Source organism: Pongo abelii, chromosome 20 (assembly GCF_028885655.2).
Source record: "Pongo abelii isolate AG06213 chromosome 20, NHGRI_mPonAbe1-v2.0_pri, whole genome shotgun sequence".
Lineage (NCBI taxonomy): Eukaryota > Metazoa > Chordata > Mammalia > Primates > Hominidae > Pongo > Pongo abelii.
This window is the reverse complement of record NC_072005.2, coordinates 14,223,962-14,248,564: the sequence shown is the minus strand read 5'-3', so window position 1 is coordinate 14,248,564 and position 24,603 is coordinate 14,223,962. Positions and strand designations below refer to the sequence as shown.

Genomic DNA, 24,603 nt, shown 5'->3' with positions numbered 1-24,603 from the left:
GATGCCTGGGAACCCAAGCCTGCTTCTTGCCCTACTTCTTAAGAGTCCACCAGCTGCAATGGAGTTGTTAGGTGTTGAAAATCCATGCCGGGTTTTTACTCTTTCAGAGAACATAAAATTCAATTTTTCTCCTCGCACTCCCTCCCCAAAAGCAAGACTTTGAGGCGTTTATAGATACAAACCTACCCCTAACGCTTCCCTCCGCCCCTGCTGCCCGGTCAGCTCCAAGCCCCTGTCCCGGTGGCCCAGGATCTTCTGCTGAGGGTCTCATCCCGTCCCGCGTTCCAGTCCTGGCTTTGCGTGCCTCCCTTGCCTTTTATTGTAGGTCTGGTCTCCCAGGGTAGCGGCCTCAACGCATTCCCTTCGCAGCGCCCCTGGATCCAGAAACCGCTTTTACCTGTCCGCTCCGGTGCAGCCAGCGCGCCGAATCCCTTCGTACCCGAGTCCAGCCCTCCTTTTGCCCCTCCCCCTTGCACGTCGCTGCCAGGAGGATGAGGGCAGCCCAAGTCGCCTCAGCCACTAAGCATCCCCCTTCCAGAACCCACCCCATGCGAACCCAGGTCCCGAGTGTTCCGGGCCGGGTCTTGCTTGTTTCCACTGCGTTAGGCCTGACGCATTACTCCGTCTCCCGAGAAAGAATCCGGCCCGAAATTTGCGTGCCCCGGGTGCATTTGGCCATGTCGCATCTACCCACCAACCCCCCGCTCCAACACCGTTCCTCCCATCTTTATCTAATCCAACTCGGGTTTTGCACAACCCTTCCAGATCTCCCCATTTGCGCCCTCCTTCCCCGGGCTCGGCGCCTTTCCTTTTTCACTGGAAAATCCGCTCCGGGTCTTCCTTACGGCTGTCTCCCTTCCCCCACTCCCCGCTCCAACGCGGGGCTCCAGCACGTCGCTTTCCCTGTCCCTGCTTTTCCAGGGAGGAGGCGAGAGGAGGCGAAGGGAAGGAAAGTCCAGCCCGGGTTTTCGGGCCGGCTCCTGGGGTGCTCAAGCGGGTTGCGGCGGCCAGTCCCGGGCGGCGACTCCGGGCCGGGTTTTGCGCGCGCCTACCGCCCCCCTCCCGGAGCGGGTGCGCCGGGGAGCGGGGCGAGCAGGCGGCTTGTCATTGCTGGTGCCCGGCGCCGGCTCGGTCCGCGCGTCCTGCGGTGCCCACGGACCCGGCCCGGCGCCCCCCCTCCGGCCGCACCAGGGGCGCGACGCCGCGGCACCCGCCTCCAGCCGCGCCGCCCCCCTCCGCCAGCTCCGCGCCGCCCACCCCCAACCCGAGCTCCCCGCGGCCACTGCGGGGAGCCCGAGCCGTCGGCGCGGGAGCTGTCGGCGCTGCGGTGCCCCCGCCCCGCCGTCTGCCGAGGAGGCCCCGGCTGATGGGGCCGCGCGGGCCCCGGAGCGGCGCGGCCGGGCGGCGGGGGCCTGCAGGGGCGCCCCGGCTGCCCCGTTAACCCCTCGTCCACCGCCGCCGTCGGAGGGGGCTGGGAAGTCGCCTGGGCGCACACGTGCCGCCTCCGTCGGGGCCGCGGAGCTGCGGGGGAGATGCGGGCCGCTGCCGGCGCCGCCTCGGGGCGCTCCGCCTCGCCCCAGCCCCCGGCGCTCTGACACCGCCCCCGCCCCACCGCCTCCCTCCCCGGGCGGGGCGCAGACCTGATCGCCCCCAGTCCCGAGCCTCCGCCGCCGCGAGGGGGCCGCCTTTGGATCCGTGTAATACGTCTCTTTTTTTTTTTTCTTTTCTTTTCTTTTTTTTTTTTTTTCCTAATTTTTGGTCGGTAGCGGCGGTGCTGGGCCAGGGGAAGGAAGGGACACGGAGGCCGCCCTCGCCCCGCCACCTCCTACCCGCTTCCCCCCAGCCCCGGCTCCGGGAGATGTGCCGGGCGGGGGGCCCGGGTTCGCCGAGCCGCAGGAGAGACACGCTGGGCCGACCCCAGAGCGGCGCTGGACAGGTGAGTGTCTGCGGGCCCAGGACGAGGGGCGAAGCCGCACCTGGGCCAGGTGTGCGGGGCGTGCGGAAGAGGGGAGGCGGGAAGGATAGGAGGCCGGGGCCTGTCCTGGCCGCGAGGGGGGAGGGGACGCTGGAGCCGAGCGGGGCACCGCACCTGAGCGGGAGGGGCGTCGGGGGCAGCCCGCACCTCACCCCCACTGGCGAAGGGCCCGGGCGGGGCGGCCCCCACGGAGCGCCCGGGGCGCGGGGGTGCGGACGGGCGACCGCAGGGTGCCTGGCGGGGGGAGGGGACCGCGAGTGTGCCCGCGCGTGGTTGCGTGTGCCCGCGCGCGCGCCAGCCTTTGTGGGGAAGCGGCGCGGCGGTGCCTGCGTGTCCCCGGTGCGTGTGCGCGCGGGTGCTTGGCGCCCTGTTTGTGTAGGTGTCTGGGTGTGAGCGGAGGGGGTGCGTGTGCGCGTCGCTCGCCGGCCCCGGGCCCCGGAGGAGCCGTGTCGGGGGCTGGCACCACCGGATGCTGGGCGAGGGGTTTTTTTTTCTCTGGGAGGCAGTGGCGCGGGGGATGGGGAGGGGTCCGACTGGGTGTCGAGCCGGCCGCAGTCCGGGGGGCGCCGCTGTCAGGAGGGGGTGCAGCCAGGCAGCACCTTCTCTCCGTGGTGCCCGGTTAAAGCATGGGAGGCCGGCAGGTTTGATCCACCGGGATTATTCGTGCTTTGAGAACAGCTCCCCACCCCCACCCCAGGTGCGCATTGGATTGAGCTACGAGGGTTCGGTTGTCATCCTCCCATCTGACGGTCCTGGGACCCGAGTCCAGGCATGAAGTGGTGGGGTTGGGGGGTGATGTGTTTGCTCCAGCCGTGTCCAGAAAATGCCCTCCCAGGTATCTCTCCAGTGCACCCCCGGCCCCCATCTGAAGACAGCCGCTGGCTACACACACCCCTGTCCCTACACTTCCAGTCGGGGTCCTCACACTGCCCCATCCCTGGCCAGCACCTCACTGTACCTGCCTGGACCCTTTCCTCCTGTTCCAACCCCCATCCACCCCCAGCCATGGCAGCTGCGTGGGTGTTTCTGTATCCCAGTTCCAGGCAGGGCCCCCCTTTCCGCCTGGCTTCCACCGGACTCAGAGCTGGGGGTCTGTCTTCCCACATCCCACATCCCAACATGTGTGCCTGGGGGCAGGAGGGGGAGGGGTTCAAAATGGCTGCCAAGATGGCTGGCTGGCTCGCTCTCGCGCTCGCTCGCTCGCTCTCTCTCTTTCTCTCTTCCCCTCTCTGCTTGCCCGGCTCCCTTATCCTGGTAGGGAGTCACTGCTTAGAAGAGGTTGGACCCAGTGGGGCACACCTGAGGGTGAATGTCTATTACGGGCCGTTGACCTCCATGCTGTTTGGGGACAGGCCATTGGTTTCTGCTTCTCTCTCCAACACCCCAAGGGCTGGCATGAGTCTAACCTGACCCTAGACCCCACTCCTTCACCCTGGCTCACAGCCTGAAAGCTCCCTGCCCTCCACCTGCTCTCCAGGGCCTGGCCCGCTGAATTGATCAACCCCACGGAGGGTCCACACCCCTCATTCTCTTCTCCAGTCTGCCCCACGGCCCGGGGGCAGGGGACTCTGCGTGGGCCCCTGTCAGGCCCCAGCTTTGGGGGGCAGGTGACTTCTCCTTCCTCCCTGCTCCCCTCCCACTAATGCCAAATTTATTACTTAAAAGTAGGATGAAAACAGAGAGAATAAGAGAAGGATTACAACCTTCATTATCATATCGAGAAAATTATCCGTGATTGTCCTAACTAGCAATTTGCCTGCCATGCCGCTCAGAACTGACTTGCCCATTAATTACAGAGATGAAAAATCATCTGGAATTCGGAAAAGGGAACTAATTCCATGGCTGGCAGCGATCGCACCCGTGCACGGAGCCACATACGTGTGCGACATACGTGTGCGCTCACACGTGGGTCCCGGCCCTCCTGCTGGTCTTGCCACCATCTTCCTCCCCAGCTTGGTGACCTCCCTCGTGGCCTCGCTCGGTCCACCCCATGTGTGTGGCACCTGCCCTGGGACACCCCTGCAGGCCCTCTTTCTCTCCAAGGGGCGCCCATCTCAATCCCCACTTCTGGGAGGCTTGCGTACCCCGTGATCACCCACGCTGATGGCTGCTCTTGGGGGTGTAGCTGGCGCCCAGGGTTGGGGAGGATGGGGAGTTGGGGACCAGCACACCTGGGCTGTGGAGCCTGCAGGGAGGGGGTGGAGGGGGGGGACTCGAAGCCCAGCTTCTATTCCCAGCCTGCCCAGGGGAGCCCTTTCTCCTGGGGGGCCTAGGAGGACCCTGTGGGCACGTTGGGGAGGAGCCTACAGGCGCCTCAGCTGCACGGGAGTGTGTTTGCCTCCAGCAGTTTGGGCTCCTGGCCGGTGGCGTCTCCACCTGCATTCGAGGCTGTGTGATGCTTGCATCTCGGGGCGTCTGCGTCCTCCCTGCCCTGCCAGGCTGGTGGCAGAGCGGGTGTTGCTTCAGTCCCAGCGCAGGCATCTCGGTGGGAGGGTGGCAGCGGGTGCCCCTCAAGAGGAACGGGAGGAGTGGGAGCACTGCCATCCCCGCCGGAGCGTCGTCTTTGCCCTCCACCCCCTCCTGCCTCCCCGGCGAGACATGTGGCCAAGGACACACAAGGCTCTGGTTTCTGTGTGGGTTCCTCTCACGGATCTGATTTCCAGATGCCAGACACTTCCCCTCCTCCAGCCCCTCCGTGGGGAGGCAGGGGGAGGGGCTCCCGAGGAGGGGGTTCCCTGGGTCTGAAACCCTGACCCCGGTGACCCTGGAGGTGCCGTGGCAAGACAGACAGCCCCTCCCAGGCTGGGTTTGGGGCAAAGTGGTTGCTATTGGGCACCCTGATGGAAGGGGAGAGACGGGTCCTGGAGTGAGGTGGGAGGCCAAGTAGAAACATGGAGGGGGTCCCGGTGTCCCCAGAATCCAGATGTCTGTCTGTCTGCACCTATGCATAGGTGTCCTCTGCCTGTGTGACCTGGATGGTGATCTAGCCAAGGGTGCATGTGGCCACTTGACCATCAGGCTCATCCGGTGTTCATAAGGGTCCCTCGTGTGCTGGTGTTTATGTTTTGCAGAGGGGGTGGTCATGCTGGGGGAGGCAGGGCTGCAAGAAGGAGTAGCTGTCTGTGTGCACACATGGGGCTGTCTACATCTTGTGTGCACCTGCAGTTGTGTGCTCAGGACTTCTTGGAGCAAGGCTGGGTGCACCTTGTCATGCAATCTGCACACACTTGCCAAGTGCCTTCCCCACCCAGCACCATGCGGGGGGCGCCATGGGGTGTGGTGGCCACGTCCTGTCCTCGTGGAGCTCACACTCTAGCAACACATAGTCTCCTATCAGCTGGGCGTGGTGGCTCATACCTGTAATCTCAGCACTTTGGGAGGCTGAGGCGGGTGGATCACCTGAGGTCAGGAGTTCGAGACCAGCCTGGCCAAGATGGTGAAACCTCATCTCTACTACAAGTTCAGAAATTAGCCAGGCGTGGTGGTGTGCACCTGTAGTCCCAGCTACCAGGGAGGCTTAGGCGGGAGGATTGCTTGAATCCAGGAGGCGGAGGTTGCAGCGAGCCGAGATTGCGCCACTGCACTCCAGCGTGGGCGACAGAGCGAGACTCAGTCTCAAAAAAAAAAAAAAACAACCCCAAACAAAAAAGCAACTCTCCTGTCATGCGAGTTGGGGAGAAGGCATGTGTCTCCTTTTCGAGGGTAGCCCCAAATTCTGACTGCAGTAGCCCACAGGCTTGGGCTGTCCTATGGTCTGGCCCTTCATGGTCTTTCTGGGCCACCTCCTCCCTCCTCGTTGCTCCTCCAATGTGCTAAGTGTGATCCTGCCCCGGGGCGTTTGCACTGGCTGTTCTGCCACCTAGGACCCTTCCCCAGATATTTGCGAGGCTTTTTCTCCCCCACCCTCTTGAAATATCACCTCCCCAGTAACGTTTACTCCCAGGCACCTTCTGCAAAGTCTCAGCTTCCCACACCCCTCCTGATGTTCAGTACAGCGGACGGCTTTTCACATAGTCTGTAATTTCCTGATGTTCTGCACTTGTTTGTTTACTGTCTGTGTCTGTGAGGAGGATCCAAGTGGGTGAAGATGTTGTGATTTGCTTTGCTTTGGGAATCCCAGGTGTCAACAGTCATCGCTGGCCCACAGTGTGTGTTCAAGAAGTCTTACCTGACCCAGGTGTGGTGACTCACACCTGTAAACCCAGAATGTTGGGAAGCCGAGGTGGGAGGATTGCTTGAGGACAAGAATTTGAGATCAGCCTGGGCAACATAGCAAGACTCGTTTCTAAAAATTTTTTTTTAATAGTTGGGCATCGTGAATATGTACCTGTAGTCTCAGCTGCTCAGGAGGCTGAGGTGGGAGGATCGCTTGAGCCCAGAAGTTTGAGGCTGCAGTGAGCTATGATTGCACAAGTGCACTCCAGCCTGGGCGACGAAGCAGGATCCTGACTCTTAAAAAAAACAAACAAACAAAAAAAAACCCTGCCTTCACTGTCTCCTGTCCAAAATTTGGGGGGAGATAAAAATTCAATAAATAGATGCCCAGGCCAAAAATAGCCTTGCCCGCCTCCCCCCCCGCCAAAAAAAAAAAAACCTCAGAATAGCTAGTGCCCCTCCCTCAGAGGCTAAAAATACCCTGCAGGTCACAAATGATCAGGTCAGGAAGCCAGGTGGATTCTCCTTCCTGTCCCTTGAGAAGGTGAGGGGTCCGGGCCTGGCTTTCCCAGACAGGATTTCCCAGACGATTTCCATTACTCCTGACTTTGGCACTGCATCATTCTCTGTGGGAGGCTGTCCTCTGTACTATAGGATGCTCAGAGGCCACCCTAGCCTCTTCGCGATGGATGTCAGTGACACCTCCAGCCCCACAGTTGTAATACCTCGGAAAGTCTCCAGACATTGCTAAACATACTGGGATCAGGGGCAGAATTGTCCTGGGTTGGCAGCGATGCCTGTAGAGTAGAGGTTGCCAGTGGGGCAAGGTGGCTCACGCCTGTAATCCCAGCACTTTGGGAGGCTGAGGCAGGAGGATCACTTGAGTCCAGGAGTTCAAGACCAGCCTGGGCGACAAAGCAAGACCCCCTTCTTTACAGAATAAAAAATTAAAAAATTAGTTGGGCATGGTGCTGTACGCCTGTCATCCCAGCTACTCGGGAGGCTGAGGCAGGAGGATCACTTGAGCTGGGAGGTCGAGGCTGCAATGAGCTGTGATCGCGCCACTGCATTCCGGCCTAGGCAACAGAGCAAGACCCTGTCTCAAAAAAATATATCCGTAAATAAAATAGAGTAGAGGTTGGCTGACTTTTCTGTAGAAAGCCCGATGGTAAGTCCTGCAAGCTTTGCGGGCCGCAGACGGGTTCTGTGGCCTGTTCTCTTTTCTCTTCTTCTCTTCAGTCCTTTAAAAATGTAAACACCATTCTTAGCTCACCAGCTGTACAAAGGCCGGCGGCGGGCCTGACCATGGTTGGCCGACCCTGCCCCAGAATGCCCTCTAGTGGCTTCTGGGAGTGAAGGCTGGGCAGAGGGGCGGCCCCATTTGGGGAGCAGTTGTGTGCTTAAAGTGCAAGGCGAGTCCCGCACAGTCTGTTCCCAGCACCTCCCTGCTCTCACCTCCTCCCACTCTCCTCACCAGCTCACAACCCGCTTCCTCGATGCAGCTGCCATCGTTATTCAAACATACAGGCACAGCCCAGCCCCAGGGCCTTTGCACGGGCTGTGACCCTGCCTAGGATGCTCTTCTAACTCTCCTGAACTGAACACCTGCGTGCTCCTCCCTCAAATTCACGGGGGTTTGGTAAAATGTCATCTTCTCCAGGGGAGATGACCTTTCCTGATCATCCTGTTGAAAATTGCAACAGCCGGGCACAGTGGCTCATGCCTGTAATCCCAGCACTTTGGAAGGCTGAGGTGGGCGGATCACCTGAGGTCAGGAGTTCGAGACCAGCCTGACCAACATGGTGAAACCCTGTCTCTACTAAAAATACAAAAATTAGCTGGGCGTGGTGGTGGGTGCCTGTAGTCCCAGCTAATCAGGAGGCTGAGTCAGGAGAATCACTTGAACCCGGGAGGCAGAGGTTAAGTGAGCCAAGATCATGCCATTGCACTCCAGCCTGGATGACAGAGCAAGACTCTGTCTCAAATAAATAAATAAATAAAATAAAATAAAATTGCAACAGCCGGGCACAGTAGCTCATGCCTGTAATCCCAGCACTTTGGGAGGATGAGGCGGGAGGATTGCTTGAGTTCAAGACCAGCCTGGGAAACATAACAAGGCCCCCATTTCTACAAAAAAATTAAAAATCAGCCGGGCACGGTGGCACACGCCCTGTGGTCCCAGCTACTTGGGAGGCCGAGGCAGGAGGATCCCTTGAGCTCAGAGGCTGTGGTGAGCTATGATTCCGCCACTGCACTCCACCCTGGGCAACAGAGCGAGACCCTGTCTTTAAAAATACGATTAAAAAAAAAAACCACTCCCAAACCCACACACACTCATAGCCACTTTTCCTGGCTTTGTCTTCTTTCACAACACTGGTACGCTATAGAATCGACTTTTTTGTACCCAGCCCCTCAGTGTCTGGCACATAGAGGATGCTCCAAAAAAGATGTGTGGAATTGCCGAAAATTATTTCTAACCCCCACAGCCACCCTGGGAGGCTCTCGTTCCCCAGCTCCCCCGTGCAGAGACAGAACTGAGAGGAGTGACGTGGGTGTCCTGTCGTGCGACATGACGGCGCACAGCCTGGATTTGAACCTGCAACTTAAGGGCGCTATGCCTGGGGCTTCTCTCCTGCCCTGCTAGGCACCATGCCCCCGTCTCTTGGTCTCACCCTGCCCCTTAACTGCCAGCATCTGATGGGGCAGGGGGATCCCACCTCTGTGCCCTCTGCTCGGGCCCTAGCTTCTAGAACTCTTTTCAGCTCTGCTCTGCTGAGCTCAGAGTGCAAAGCTTGGGGCTGGACAGTGAACACTTTGGAGTGGAAACAGACCACAGGCCACTGTGGTGTGGACCTGCCATGATGGTGAGTGCAGCAGAGGTGCAAGTCAGGGAAGGCTTCCCGGAGGAGGGGGCTTCCCAGCTGCAACCTGGAGGGGGAGGAGGGGTATGGTGGAGGGGAAGGAGCATCTGTGAGAGAGAGGGGCCGCCCTGAGGTCAGACAGAAGGTGGTGGCTCAAAGGGGAGGAAGGAGAGATATTTCACGACTGCACATGGAGAGAGGCTGGAGGCTGCTGGCTGGCCTTGTGACCATGAGTCTGTTTGGTTTGTCCGTGGAGCTGCCAGGGCCTGTGGCAGGGGTGGGGGTAGAGGTAGGGGGTTTGAGTCAGGATCCAGATGGCAGGGTGAGCATGTTTAGCATGAGCTCCCTCTAGCTGCCACATGGGAGACAGCCGTAGTTGGCAGGAAGGGAGGCCAGGCGGCAACCAGCAAGGTGGGGGCCAGAAGCAGCCAGCACTTGGTGGAAGCTTCAGGTTTCTGGCTTTGACAGCCCTGTAGACAAAAGGCAAGGGACAGGTGGGGTAGGGAGTACCCTCCACTCCCAGCAACCCTCCCCACACACAGTCTGATCTCCACCTCTGTGGCCAGAGGACACCTGTGAACACGCGATCCAGATCCCATCTCTCCTTTGTTCGGGATTCCCGATGGCTCCCACCTCTCTAGAAAGCCAAAGTCCTCCCTGAGGTCCACAAGGCCCTGCATGGCCTCTGTGACCCCCTCCCCAGCCGCCCTCACCTCCTTCCACTCTTCCCCTTGCTTGCAGGGCCCCAGCCACATCTCAGCACATTCCTACCCTGGGACCTTTGCAAGTGCTGTTCCCTCTGCCCAGAATGCTCTTTCCACAGGTACCTAGATGGCTCACCTCCTCAAGACCTCTGCTGAAATGTAACTTTTTAGGGGAGGCATTTCCTGGCTACCCTGTCTGCAGTTGCACCTACACATATACCCCCTCTCAAGCACACCTTCCTCCATTGCACTTGTGACCAGTTGGGAACTCGGTGAACATCTACTGAATAGATGATCTGCTTTTTGGGTCTATTTCATCTTCATTCATTAAACAAATGAACAAGCATCCACTCCTTGCCCAGGGCTGGGTACGCAACAAGAGCCAGTCCAACCCACAGTGGTACTTTCCCCTCAGAGTCCCTCGATGGTGGGGAAGACAGACATTTAACAGCTGAGCCCAAGTCCAGTTAGGGGAGCAAAACACAGAGGCCCTGTATGCTGTGAGAGTGGATATGAGAGGTACGAATGCTGTCCTCTGGGCAGAGCCCTTTGGAGGGAGAGCAGAATAAGGAACTGTGTGTGTGAGAGAGAGAGATGCTGAGTAGAAGTGATGGGAACGTGGCAGGACAGCAGGGCCTGAGATGCCATGTTAGAGCATCACAGGCAATAGGGAGCCTTGGAGGGTTGTAGGCAGGGAGGGGTGTAATTGGATTTCCATTTTGCAAAGATCGTTCTGGCCGGGTAGAGACTGGATGGGACAGGGGTGGCAGATAGATGGGGAGACGAGGGAGAAGGTGTCTGGGGGGGCAGGGAATTTTTTGAACGACCTCTACCCCTCTGCAGTCCAGTGCTGCTTGGTGGCCAGGGTGACCTTTATTTTATTTTATTTTATTTAGAGACGGAGTCTTGTTTTGTCACCCAGGCCGGAGTGCAGTGGCATGATCATAGCTCACTGCAGCCTTGACTTTTTGGGCTTGAATGACCCTGCTGCCTCAGCCTCCCGAATAGCCAGGACCACAGGTGTGTGCCACCATGCCCGGCTAATTTTTAAATTTTTGTAGAGACAGGATCTCACTGTGTTGCCCAGGCTGGTCTCAAACTCCTGGCCACAAGCAATTCTGCATTGGTCTCCCAAAGTGCTAGGATTACAGGCATGAGCCACTGTGCCCAGCTCCAGGGTGACCTTTAAAAGGTTCTTCATTGAACAATTATATTTCAGCTTCCTGCTTGTGCCAGGCACTGTGCTGAGTGTAGTATGCAAACCCCACCCTGCAGAGCCAGCATCTAGTAGCAGAGAGTTCATAAGCAAATAAAATGCATGGCATGCTGGTGATAGCTATGGAGAAATCAAGCCAGGACAAGGTGTAGGATTGCGGGGGCCAGCAGGACCTTGCCGAGCTAGTGATGTTTGAGGAAAGACCAAAAGGAAGATGCAGGAGGAGCTGTGAGGGGATCTGGGGAAGAGAGAAACAGCCCGTGAAGAGGCCCTGAGGCAGAACAGTGCCTAGTGTTTCACATTGTACAGGGCCTGTTTGTTTTTTTGTTTCTGAGATAGGGTCTTGCTCTGTTGCCCAGGCTAGAGTGCAGTGGCATAATCTCAGCTCACTGCAGCCTCCACCACCCGGGCTCAAGAGATCCTCCCACCTAAGCCTCCCGAGGAGCCGGGACCACAGGCGTGTGCCACCATGCCTGGCTAACTTTTTGTATTTTTGGTAGAGACAGGGTTTCACTATGTTGCCCAGGCAGGTCTGGAACTTCTGAGCCCAAGCAATCAGCCCGCTTCAGCCTCCCGACGTGCTGGGATTACAGGTGTGCGCCGCCACATCCGGCCCAGTGCAGAGCCTTTGTATGATAACAGACTTTGGCTTTTGGTCGAGGGAGGTGGGAGCCACGGAGGGTTCTGAGCAGAGGAGGGAAGTGGCTGACTTAGATGCTCACAAGCGCCCTCTGGTGGCCATGGGGGAAACATACTGTCGACAGTTTCATTTTGCAAAGATTGTTCTCACCTCGGGGTAGAGATTGGATGGGACAGGGGTGGCAGATAGATGGGGAGACGAGGTGTAGACAGTGAGGTGGGGAAGTGGGGTCCAGCCAGGAGATGATGGGGCTGGACCAGAGAAGCTGAGGAGTGGCGAGAGGTGAGCGGACTCTGAAGGAGTAGCCACAGGACCTGACGGGGCTGGATGTGATGTGAGGGGAGAGGGATCCAGGATGACTGTCCGGTTCCTGAGCACCTGGAGGGACTGGGCTGCCATCCGCTGAGCTGGAGGATGGGGCAGAGACTGGAGATGCTGCGAGAACCCTGCCTTGCCCGAGGACCATGTACCTGGGCCCTCTCTGGGCACGTGCTCTGTCTCTGCGAGGTAGGTCTGTTAGTCCCTGAGCAGCAATGGGGAAATAGGTTCAGAGAGGCCAAGTGTTTGCTCTGAAGCTACACGGCAGATTGAAATTCAGGAGCTTCGACTCTCAGCTGGTCCTTCATAGTCACCCCGGGGGCCTGCAGCTTCCTTATGGACCTGCCGGATGCCTGAGGGCTTCCTGGAGGAGGCGGGCTCATGGGCGGCTGGGTTTGGGGAGTGGGCGGGAGGCAGGAGATGCAGCCAGAGGGCTGTGTGTGGAGGGGCCGGCTGCTGCCAGGAAGGGAAGAGACCATGAGGGGGTCCCAGATCCCAGATCCCCACCTTGGTTCCCCACCCCCCCCACCCAAGGCAGTCAGACTCCCACCCACTCGAGTGCGCAGAGAGTTGCCATGGCAACTGCAGGCTAGGGCAGGCTAGAGGCGCCCCCTCTCCCCCGGCAGCCGCTTCTTCTCCTGTCACTCTCCCCATCCCCATCCCAGGGCACCTGAGGACAGAGTCTGGGCCTCAGTGGCCCACCGTGCCGCACCGACCCTTGACTTGAGACAGACGTAGGGCTTAGATGCGAACATACAGGCAGGTGTGCAGCCCCGTTTCCCATGGGTGAAATAGGGTCGCCTATGGCTGGGTGCAATGGATTCCTGGGTACACCTGTAATCCCAGCACTTTGGGAGGCTGAGGCGGGAGGATCGCTTGAGCCCAGGAATTCAAGACCAGCCTGGGCAACATGGTGAAACCTCATCTCTACAAAAAACACAAAAATTAGCTGGGCGTGGTTTTGTGTGCCTGTAGTCCCAGCTACTCTGGAGGCTGAGCTGGGAGGATCACTTGAGCCTGGGAGGATGAGACTGCAGTGAGCTGAGAGTGCACCATTGCACTCCAGCCTGGGCAACAGAGCAAGACCCTGTTGTCTCAAAGGAAAAAAAAAAAAGAGAGAGAGAGAAGAAAGAAGGAAAGAAAAAAGAAAGACAAATAAGGTGACCGGAGACTACTGAGGTGCAAGGTGGGGACAGACACAAGTGTGGGCTCACCTGGCCTCCCAGGTGTAGAACGTCCAGGCGTGACCAGCTCTGAGATTGCATAGTCACTCAAATACAGTATGGGCCCGGGGGTGGGGGCTCTTCTGGCCCCCCAGGATCCCCCCCCAGCTCACCAAGCCCAACCTGGGGAGCCAGCCCTCCCTGGGTTCCAGCCCCCTTACCAGTTGAGTGTCCCTGGGTATATCTCTTCAATGACAGGACCTCATTTTCCTTCTCTGTAAAATGTGGGTACAAGCATCTCTCCTTCCTAAATGGTTATTAGGATTACACGAGCTACACGTGGAAGCTGCTCGGGCTGGGACGTGGAGGTGTCCGCCACTGTCCCAGGCATCTCAGGTGGTTCCTTGCTGGAGAGCCCAGCTAGATGCCCACCCTGTCGTTTGCTGTTTCCTGTAAATGGTTTCTTTAAAGTTCTGCGGCTCAGGCCCTTGCCCCCATCTCTGCCTCCCTCCTCACTCTCTGTGTGTCCTGACTCCCTATATGAATTTCCTAGGCTCCCACAACAAATTACCACAGACGGGACAGCTTTAGCAACAGAGACTTTATTGGTTTTTTTGTTTATGTTTCAGAGATGGGGTCTTGCTCTATTGCCCAGGCTGAAGTGTAGTGGTGCGATCGCAGGTCACTGCAGCCTCAACCTCCCGGGCTCAGGTGATCCTCCCACTTCAGCCTCCCGAGCAGCTGGGACTACGGGTGCATCCCATCATGCCCAGCTACTTTTTTAATATTTGTTTATAGAGCTGGGGTCTCACTGTGTTGCCCGGGCTGGTCTCAAACTCTTGGGCTCAAGCAGTTCTCCCGCCTTGGCCTCCCAAAGTGCTGGGATTACAGGCGTGAGCCACTGCAGCCAACAACAGAATTGTGTCGCCTCCCAGCTCTGGAGGTTGGAAGATCAAGGTGTCGTCAGGGTTGGTTCCTTTGGGGAGCCTTCAGGGAGAATCCGTTGCAGGCCTGTCTCCTGGCTTCTTTTGGTCATTAACTGGCAATCTTTCCTGGCTTCTAGAAGCATCACTCTGATCTCTGCCTTCATGGTCACATGGTCTTCTGTGCATGTTTGTGTCCGGGTTTCTCCTTTGTCTAAGGGCGTCAGTTGTTGGATTAGGACCCACACTAATGACCTCATTTTAACTTGATTATCTCTGTAAGGACTCCAGATGTTCCCAACACAGTCACATTTGAGTTATCAGGAGTTGGGACTTCAACATATCTTTTGTATTTTTGACATGGGGACCCACTCTCTCGCCCAGGCTAGAGTGCAATGGTGCAATCAGAGCTCACTGCAGCCTCAACCTCCTGGGCTCAAGCAACCCTCCCACCTCAGCCTTCCCAGTAGCTGGGACTATAGGCACGTGCCACCGTGCTCGGCTAATTTTTGTGTTTTTTGTGGAGATGGGGTCTCACTATGTTGCTCAGGCTGGTCTCAAACTCCAAGGCTCAAGTGATCCTCCCACCTTGGCCTCCCAAAGTACTGGGGTTGTAGGTGTGAGCCACTGTGCACTGTGCCCAGCCTGACATTTTTTTTTTTTTTTTTTTGGTGGTAGGGGCGGGGGGGCCGTAATTCAATCCGTAACACCTCCCCCTCCAGAGGCCTCAGGGATGGTCAGGCCTGGGTCTCCCAGGGGACACCCACCACTTGCCAAGCTGAGGCTGGTCCCTGGGGGTGTCTGGAGCTTCCTAGGGGAGCCACTCTGGGGAGAGGGCGTCATGCTCCTGGGGAACTCTGTCTGTACCCCTAAGGCAATGGCACCCTGCCTGTGGGGGTCAGGCGTGGCTCCCCAGGTCACAGGGCAGATGCCCCATCTCCAGCTATCCTCACTGCCGTCCTTAGTCACTCCCCTGTCTTCAGTAAGTTTTTGCTTGGGGACCCACTGTGTGTTCAGGGAACCAGGAGACAGGAGTCAGGGAAACCAAGTTCCAGCCTCAGGAGTTTCCATTCTCCTGGGAGTAGAAAGAAAATCTAGAAGGCTGGGCGCGGTGGCTCAAGCCTGTAATCTCAGCACTTTGGGAGGCCGAAGCGGGTGGATCACCTGAGGTTGGGAGTTCGAGAGCAGCCTGACCAATATGGCGAAACCCCGTCTCTACTAAAAATACAAAAATTAGCCAGCTGTGGTGGCCTGTGACTGTAATCTCAGCTACTCAGGAGGCTGAGGCAGGAGAATCACTCCAGGTTCTTGAATCACTTGAGGCGGAGGTTGCAGTGAGCCAAGATCACGCTAATGCATTCCAGCCTGGGCGACAGAGCAAGACTCTGTCTCAAAACAAAACAAAAAAAAGGCCGGGAGCAGTGGCTCACGCCTGTAATCCCAACACTTTGGGAGACCAAGGTGGGCGGATCACCTGAGGTTGGGAGTTAAAGACCAGCCTGACCAACATGGCAAAACGTCGTCTCTACTAACAATACAAAAATTAGGCAGGCGTGGTGGCGTGTGACTGTAGTCCTAGCTACTCAGGAGGCTGAGGCAGGAGAATTGCTTGAACCTGGGAGGTGGAGGTTGCAGTGAGCCGAGATTGCGCCACTGCACTCCAGCCTGAGCGACAGAGTGAGACTCCATCTCAAAAAATAAAGAAATAAAATAAAATAAAGGAACTCTAGGAGTGGTCAAGTAAAAGTATGGAGCAGGGATGGGATGGATGAGGTTATGGACTCAATTGTATCTTCCCACCTCCCTCCCAAATGCAGAGGTTGAAGCCCTGACTCCCAGCGTGAGTGTATTTGGAGGTAGGCCCTTGAGGGAGGTAATTAAGGTTAAATGAGATCTTAAGGGTGGGGTCCCCTACTCTGAGAGGACTAGTATCCCAATAAGAAGAGAGAGGCCGGGGCTTGTGGCTCATGCCTGTAATCCCAGCACTTTGGGAGGCCAAGGCAGGAGGATCGCTTGAGGCCAGGAACTCAAGACCAGCCTGGGCAACATAGCGAGACCCCATCTCTACAAAAAAAAATCAAAAAAGTAGCTGGGCACAGGAGCACGCACCTGTAGCCCCAGCTACTCAGAAGGCTGAGGCGGGAGGATCGCATGAGCCTGGGAGGTTGAGACTGCAATGAGCCGGGATTGTGCCACTGCACTCCAGCCTGAGCAAGAGAGCCAGACCTTGTCTCAGAAAAATAAAAAGAGAGAGAGAGAGAGAGAGACGGCAGGGATCTGTCTCCCTTTATGCGTGTCTAGAGAAGAGGCCCTGTGAGGATATAGTGAGAAGGCGGAAGAGAATTTCCACAGAAACTGAATTCGCTGGCACCTTGATCTTGGCCTTCTGGCCTCCAGAACTAGGAGGAAGTAAATTTCTGCTGTGTAAGCCGCGCAGTCTATGGTACTTTGTTATGGCAGCCCGAGCTAATGGAGAAGGTGACAATGGGGACAAGGGATGCTTCACCCTGTCTGTGTGCCAGGAGCATCCCGAGTGTCTCGTGTGTGTGAATTTGTCCTGTTGCACAGCTGCCCTCTGAGGTATCCCCGTTTTACGAAGAAGAAAACAGAGACACAAGAGGTCACAGCATGGTGAGGGATGCACAGGCAGGCGGTGACTGCAGGGCACTGTGATACAGGGTGGTGGAGGCCCATGTCTGCGTCTCTGGGGAGGACACCTCTGAGTCTGAGGGACACAGATGGGGACAGGCTGAGGCTGCAGGGTGGGAACCCGCATGGCTGGAGGGAGACAAGGTGGGAGTCAGAGGTGTTGGAGGGGTTAAAGCAGAAGACCCACCACTCAACATTGTCTTTTGTTTTTGTTTTTGTTTTGAGATGGAGTCTTGCTCTGTCGGCCAGGCTAGAGTCAGTGGCGTGATCTTGGCTCACCGTAACCTCTGCCTCCCAGGTTCAAGCAATTCTCCTACCTCAGCCTCCCGAGTAGTTGAGATTACAGGTCCCCGCCATCACACCTGGCTAATTTTTATATTTTTAATAGAGATGGGGTTTCACCATGTTGGCCAAGCTGGTCTTGAACTCCTGACCTCAGGTGATCTGCCCTCCTCGGCCTCCCAAAGTGCTGGGATTACAGGCGTGAGCCACTGTGCCCGGCCAAGATTGTCTTTTAAAACACCCGTCTGGGATGGATGAACCTGGAGGACATTATGCTAAGTGAAATAAGCCAGACACAGAAAGACAAATAGTGCGTGACCTCACTTATCTGTGGAATCTAAAAAAGAATTGAACTCATAGAAGCAGAGTAGAGCAGTGGTTATGGGGGTGAGGGAACAGGGGAAGGCGGGGGATGTAGGTCAGAGGGTACAAGCTTTCAGCTTTCAGATAAACACGTTTTAACGAGGCAGAATGGCTTGTGCCTGTAATCCCAGCACTTTGGGAGGCTAAAGCGGGAGCACCGCTTGACGCCAGGAGTGCAAGGCCAGCCTGAACAACATAGCAAGACCCTGTCTCCACAACACACCTGTAATCCCAGCTACACGGAAGGGTGAGGTGGGAGGATCTCTTGAGCCCAGGAGTTTGAGGCTGCAGTGAGCTATGATGGTGCCACTGCACTCCAGCCTGGGCAACACAGCAAGACCTCATCTCTAAAAAAAAAAAAAGTTACAGAGACCTAAGGTACAGCATGGTGACTATAATTAATAATAGCAGGCCAGGTGTGGTGGCTCATACCTATAATCGCAGCACTTTGGGAGGCCGAGGCAGGCAGATTGCTTGAGCTCAAGAGTTTGAGACCAACCTGGGTAACATGAGACCCCATCTCTACTAAAAATACAAAAATTAACCAGGCACGGTGGTGCCCACCTGTAGCCCCAGCCACTTGGGAGGCTGAGGCACGAGAATTGCTTGAACTGGGAGGGAGAAGTTGCAGTGAGCCAAGATTGCGCCACTGCACTCCAGCCTGGGTGACAGAGTGAGACTCCGTCTCAAAATAATAATAATAATTATTATTATAGCATACTGTTTTCTTGAAACTTGCTAAGGAATTAGACTCAAGTGTTCTCACCACACACACCAGAAAGGTATCTAGGTGAGGTGCTGGATATGTTGTTAGTTAGCTTGGTTGTAGTAATCATTTCACAACACATAATGGATATCAAAATATCATGTAACCTTAAATATATGTAATTTCTGTTTGTCAATGATGCCTCAGTAAAGCTAGGGAGAAAATAAAAAGGACCCGTCTGTGCAACAGCCCACATGTCCATTACCGATGACTGGATAAAGAAAACATGGTCCACCCATGCAGTGGAATACTACGCAGCCATAAAACGGAATGAAGCTCGGATCCAGGCTGTAATGTAGGTGAGCCTTGGAAACATGGTGCTGAGTGAGAGAAGCTGGACACAAAATAAGGCCAGGAATGGTGGCTCACACCCATAATCCCAGCACTTTACGAGGCCAAGATGGGCAGATCACTTGAGTCCAGGAGTTTGAGGCCAGCCTGGGCAACATGACGAAATCCTGCCTCTACAAAAAATACAAAAATTAGCCAGGAGTTAATTTAGAGGGGTCATGTGACTATAGTCCCAGCTACTCAGGAGGCTGAGACGAGAGGATCGCTTGAGCCTGGGAGGTGGAGGTTACAGTGAGCCGAGATTGGGCCACTGCACTCCAGCCTGGGCAACAGAGTGAGACCCCCATCTAACTGGGAAAAAAAAAAAAGGCCACATAGCCTGTGATTCCATTTGTATGAAATGTCTAGAATAGGTAAATCCACGGAGACAGAAAGTAGATTATAAGTTACCAGGGCTGGGCGACGAGGGGAGTGGGCGTTACTGTTTAGTGGGTACAGAGTTTCTATTTGGGGTGATAAGTTTTGGAGGCTGGGCACGGTGGCTTATGCCTGTAATCCTAACACATTGGGAGGCCGAGGCGGGTGGGTCACTTGAGGTCAGGAGTTCCAGACTAGCCTGGCCAACATGGTGAAACCCCGTGTCTACTCGTGGTGGTGGGCGCCTATAATCCCAGCTACTCAGGAGGCTGAGGCAGGAGAATCGCTTGAACCTGGGAGGTGGAAGTTGCTGTGAGCCAAGATTGCACTACTGCACTCCAGCCCTGGTGACAAAGTGAGACTCCGTCTCAAAAAAAAAAAAAAAAAAAAAAAACAGGAGGTGGTGCCTCTGGCTGCCAGGAGAGCCTGGACGTCGGAGGCAAAGGGGCCAGAGGCACTTGGGGAGTGGCCAGGGCCCAGGACTAGAGGGGCAGATGCTGAAGACAGATGTGTGGACCAACACTGGGGTGTTCTGGAAGTATACACAGCCCAAAGACTTACTCTTGAACTGGATTTAGGGGTGAGAGAAAGAGGAGTCAAGGGTTTCAGCTCCTGGGGTTCTGGCTGGAGGGCCTGGGAGGATGGTGGCACCGTGCACTGATGTAGGGGCTTGTTTTGGTCTGGTTGGGCTGAAGATGCCTTGGAGTTCCCAGTGGAAGTATACATGGCTCGGGGGTCTCCACTCTGGAGTCTCAGCATTCTAGGGTGCAGCCTGGGAGGAAGAGAGGGACTGCCTCTTCCATGGGTGTCTTTGTGCCCTGACTGGCGCCAGGCTGTGCACAGCATCCTCTGATGGGGCCTGTGTTGGCCCAGCGTGTACATGCACTGCTCTCCTTACCAGAACCCTGCAGAATAGCAGCGCAGAGGGAACCAGGGCCAGGGAGGTGAGGAAACCAGCTCAGGGTCACACAGGGCACGTATAAGGCAAAATTGGTATCTAGACCCATGTGGATTCGCTGCCCACACAACTTGGCATTGGGTGGCTTCCCTGCCATTTTTTTTTTTTTTTTTTAATTAAGAGAGGGTCTTGCTCTGTTGTCCAGACTGGAGTGCAGTGGCAGGATCATAGCTTACTGCAGCCTTGCAAACTCTTGGGCTCAAGTGATCCTCTTGCCTCAGCCTCCCAAGTAGCTGGGCGCTGCCACGCCAAATCAAAAAACAAAAAATTTGGCCGGGCGCTGTGGCTCACGCGTGTAATCCCAGCACTTTGAGAGGCCAAGGCAGGCTGATCACAAGGTCAAGAGATCGAGACCGTCCTGGCCAACACGGTGAAACCCCGTCTCTACTAAAATTACAAAAAAATAGCTGGGCGTGGTGGCGCATGCCTGTAGTCCCAGCTACTCAGGAGGCTGAGGCAGGATGATCGCTTGAACCCAGAAGGCAGAGGTTGCAGTGGGCAGAGGTTGCAGTGAGCCGAGATTGCGCCATTGCACTCTAGCCTGGTGACAGAGTGAGACTCCGTCTCAAAAAAAAAAAAAAAAAAAAAAATTTCTAGAGACATGTTGCCCAGGCTGGCGTGCAGTGGCACGATCATAGCTCACTGCAGCCTTGAACTCCTGGGCTCAAGTGATCCACCCACCTTAGCCTCCCAAAGCACTGGGATCACAGGCATGAGTCACCGTACCAAGCCAGCCATTTTTACTTCCCCTAACCAGTTCCTCTGCTAGGATGCCTGTTGCAGTATGAAAGAAAGCGCTTGGAGACCCTGGGAGGGGAGTACTCCTCAGCTTGGGGACACTACCTTCCCTGAACCTTTCTGTGGCTGGGCAGTTGGGGGAGAAATGAGGAAGTTGAAATAAGGAAGCCACTCCCCATCCCCAAGGTAACATGCTGGAAAATGATCTGAAAGTGACACCGGCCATGTCTAGTCACAGATGTGGGGGGAGATGCGGATGGGGGCTGGTGGCGGCTGGGGGGGTAACACGCTGTAAAATGATCTGAAAGTGACACCGGCCGTGTCTAGTCAGGGATGTGGGGGGAGATGCGGATGGGGGCTGGAGGTGGCTGGGGGGGATTTACTGAAGAAGCTGGGGCCGTGGAGAGGGAGCTGGTATCAGGAGTAGTCATGAGACGGGAAGCGCGCAGAGAGCTACAGGGCTGGAGAGGGGGTGTTCAGGGCTGTCTAGCAGATATTATCTTCCCATTTCCCATGTGAGGAGACTGAGGTCTGGACCAGGTGTCCTGCCCTGTGGGGATCTTTATTTATTGAGGGCCTGTGCCGATTTGTTTTATTTTATTTATTTACTTTTGAGACAGTCTGGCTCTGTTACCCAGGCTGGAGTGCAATGGCACAATCTTGGCTCACTGCAACCTCTACCTCTCGGGTTCAACCAATTCTCGTGCCTCAGCCTCCCGAGTAGCTGGGATTATAGGCACCCACCACCACGCCCGGCTAATTTTTTGGTATTTTTAATAGAGACGGGGTTTCACCATGTTGGCCAGGCTGGTCTCGAACTCCCAACCTCTGGTGATCCACCCACCTCGGCTTCCCAAAGTGCTGGGATTACAGGCGTGAGCCACCGTGCCCAGCCATGTGCTGATTTATAAGGGCCTCTCTCAAGAAGCTTGTGTTGATACAAAGGTAGTTTCAGGTGCTCACTTGAGAGCTGTGAATTAAAAACAGGGAAAAGGAGGGCGGGTGAGGGCAGCAGGCAAGGACTGCTTTGTTTGCAGGGGGCCAGGGTAGGTCACGGCTGGGGTGACCTTGCGGCTGAGCCCTGAACAATGAGCAGCTGCAGCCGACATGCAGGGATCCTGCTTGGGGGCTGGAACTGGAATGTTGAATGTTTCAGGAACAGGAGGGAGGACAGAATGGGGCTTGGAGAGCTTGGTGGCACCAGTTCACCCACAGCCTCTGGGCTCTAGTGAGGAACTGAGGCCCCAGCAGAGACCAGGGGGTCAGTTAATGTTCGGATCAACGTCATTATGTGGTCCCTTAGCTCTGAGTGAAGGGCGGATTGGGAGGCGGGCAAGGAGGCCGGGACAACATACAGGTGACATAGGATGGTGGCATGGGCCTGGGTGCTGTGCTTGGAGCCAGAAGTGGGCAGGTTGGCGAGATACTTTAGAGGCAGAGCCCACAGGACTTGCTGATGGCTTCTGTGAGGGGGATGACAGGGAAGGTGAGGAATCAAGGCAGAGTCTTAGCTTTAGGATCTGAGATTCATTCAACAAATAATTAATTCATTGCCGCGTGCCAGGCCTATTCTAAAAGTTGAGGATATGAAGACGACCATGGTGATGGGCTCACGCAGTAATCCCAGCACTTTGGGATGTTGAGGCAGGAGGATCTCTTGAGGCCAGAAGTTCATGTTCAGCCTGGGCAACATAGCAAGATCTCATCTTTGCAAAATAAAATAAATTAGCTGGACATGATGGTGCATACCTGTGGTCTCAGCTACTAGGGAGGCCGAGGTGGGAGGATCGCTTGAGCCTGGGAAGTGGAGGCTGCAGTGAGCCATGATTTCACCACTGCACTCCAGCCTGAGTGACAGAGCAAGACCCTATCTCTAAAAAAATAAAAGTAAAGAAAAGTTGGGGATATGGCCACCATGAGCAAAACAGTTCAATGATCCCTGCCCCATGAAGAGGACATTCTATACATCAGGTGAATAGTTCCATCTGAGCAGAGGCCTGAAGGAGCCGGCCATGTGGACAGTGGGTTGGCAAGGCCTGAAGGAGCCGGCCATGTGGACAGTGGGTTGGCAGAAGCTACAGGTGGAGGAAGCGACAGGTGCAAAGGCCCTGGGGCAGGGCCTGCTGTGGTCCAGGAATAGCAGGAGTGGCTGGCGCAGAAATGGGGTCAGGGAGCTAACTGGGCCAATTACAAGGGTTTTGGTTTTCAGCAGGGAAATAGTAGTGGGGGCTCTGATGAGAGATTCCAGGCTGGACATAAGAGATTTGAAAGTGCTGGCTCAATGATGGTACCGAGAGCCCAGGACAGCCTGAGATGGGACAGGCTGCGATGACAGCTGGATGTGACAGAGCAGGGGTTCCCACGCTGGAGGGCCCGCCTCAGAGAATGTGTGTTTCTGGCCAGCACGGCGGCTCACGCCTGTAATCCCAGCACTTTGGGAGACTGAGGTGGGAGGATCATTTGAGGCCAGGAGTTCAAGACCAGCTTGGGCAACATAGCGAGATCCTGTCTCTATAAGAAATTTAAAAATTAGCCGGGCGTGGTGGCGAGAGCCTGTGGTCCCAGCTACTCGAAAGGCTGAAGTGGGAGCATCACTTGAACCCAGGGTCTGGAGGTTGCAGTGAGCCGTCATTGTGCCACTGTACTCCAGCCTGGGCAACAGAGCAAGACCCTGTCTCTTAAGAAAGAGAGAGAGAGAATGTGCGTTTCTACCAAGTTCCTGGCAAGGCTGATGCCAGTGTGCTGGGACCACACCTGGAGAAACAGGGTGTAGATAAAGCAAAGAGCTGAGGACAGACATTTGAACGTGCAAGTCTGAGAGGATTGGGGAGACTGAGGCGGGGAGAGAGGTGAGAAGGAGCAGCCATAAGGCAGGAAGAAACCAGTTAGAACCGAGCCCTGGACTGGGCACAGTGGCTCACTCCCGTAATCCCAAAGTTTTGGGGGGCCCAGGCAGGAAGATCCGTTAAGCCCAGGAGTTTGAGATTAGTCTGGGCAACATAGCAAGACCTCCTCTCTGCAACAAATTTAAAAATTAGCTGGTGGTGCTGGGCGCTGTGGCTCACGCCTGTAATCCCAGCACTTTGGGAGGCCGAGACGGGCGGATCACGAAGTCAGGAGATTGAGACCATCCTGGCTAACACGGTGAAACCCCATCTCGACTAAAAATACAAAAAATTAGCCGGGCGTGGTGGCGGGCGCCTGTAGTCCCAGCTACTCGGGAGGCTGAGGCAGGAGAATGGCGTGAACCCAGGAGGCGGAGCTTGCGGTGAGCCGAGTTCACGCCACTGCACTCCAGCCTGGGGGACACAGCAAGACTCCGTCTCAAAAAATAATAAAATAATATAAAATAATAAATAAATAAATAAATGAAATAAAAATTAGCTGGTGGTAATGGTGCAAGCATGGGATCTCACCTACTCGGGAGGCTGAGGTGGGAGGATTCCTTGAGTCTGGGAGGTTGAGGCTGCAGTGAGCTGTGATTATATCATTGCACTCCAGCCTGGGCAACAGAGTGAGACCCGGTTTCTAAAATTTAAAAAAATAATAATAATAATTAAAAAACTGAGCCGCTATGCCTGGGGACAGAGCAGGTGGGGAGGATGGCAGGGGACGGCACACAATTCTCACCCCTCCCCCATCTCCCCGGCCCCCCCAGAGCGGGAGGCAGTGTCCCCCTCCCACCCCGCCTGCCTGTCTCCAGCTTACCCTGAAGGTCCCCCAGAGAGGAAAGAGGGGACTCGGGCATCCCTGGTTCCCGATCTGTGGCGCCAGCTGGATTCTAATTAGCCACCAGAGCTTGAGACAGGAAGCAGGGGGCTGGGGGCGGGGGCTTGGATTCCTGCCCAAGATGGGGAGGCTGCAAGTCGGGCTGCACGCCTGGGTCCCTCACTCGGGAGGACACTCATTACCTCCTTGCTCACGGTGAGGATGCGAGTAGGGGCGATGAGTGGCAGGGTCAGGACAGGGGCATGGGGAAGAGGCTTCCGGAGGGTCCAAGGCCTGCCTGGGATCTCCCCATGAGCTGTCCCAGGAGGTTCCGGCGGGGAAGAGTTGGCAGTCTCTTTGCCCAGAGGTGCCCAGATGGGTGGGTCTGCCTGCTGGGTGTAAGGGTGGGGGGTGTGGTGTGAGCCGCAGACCCTGGAGGGGGCCCTACAGATAGGGCTGGCTCGAGGGACATGCTG

General features: G+C 56.1%; 1 protein-coding gene across 3 annotated transcripts in view; it reads left to right on the top strand.

Annotated features, from left to right (window-relative positions):
* The first annotated feature begins 1,395 nt into the window (after nucleotides 1-1,395).
* ADGRL1 (adhesion G protein-coupled receptor L1) overlaps nucleotides 1,396-24,603 on the top strand; it is a 60,386-nt gene continuing 37,178 nt past the window's right edge. Inside the window, exons 1-2 of one of the 3 annotated variants that reach the window (XM_054538692.2) lie at nucleotides 1,396-1,936; nucleotides 18,163-18,314. The gene's annotated coding sequence lies outside the window, so the exon portion shown is untranslated. The remainder of the gene's footprint in view (nucleotides 1,937-18,162; nucleotides 18,315-24,603) is intronic. The other 2 variants (XM_054538691.2, XM_054538693.2) reach the window with 2 other exon arrangements.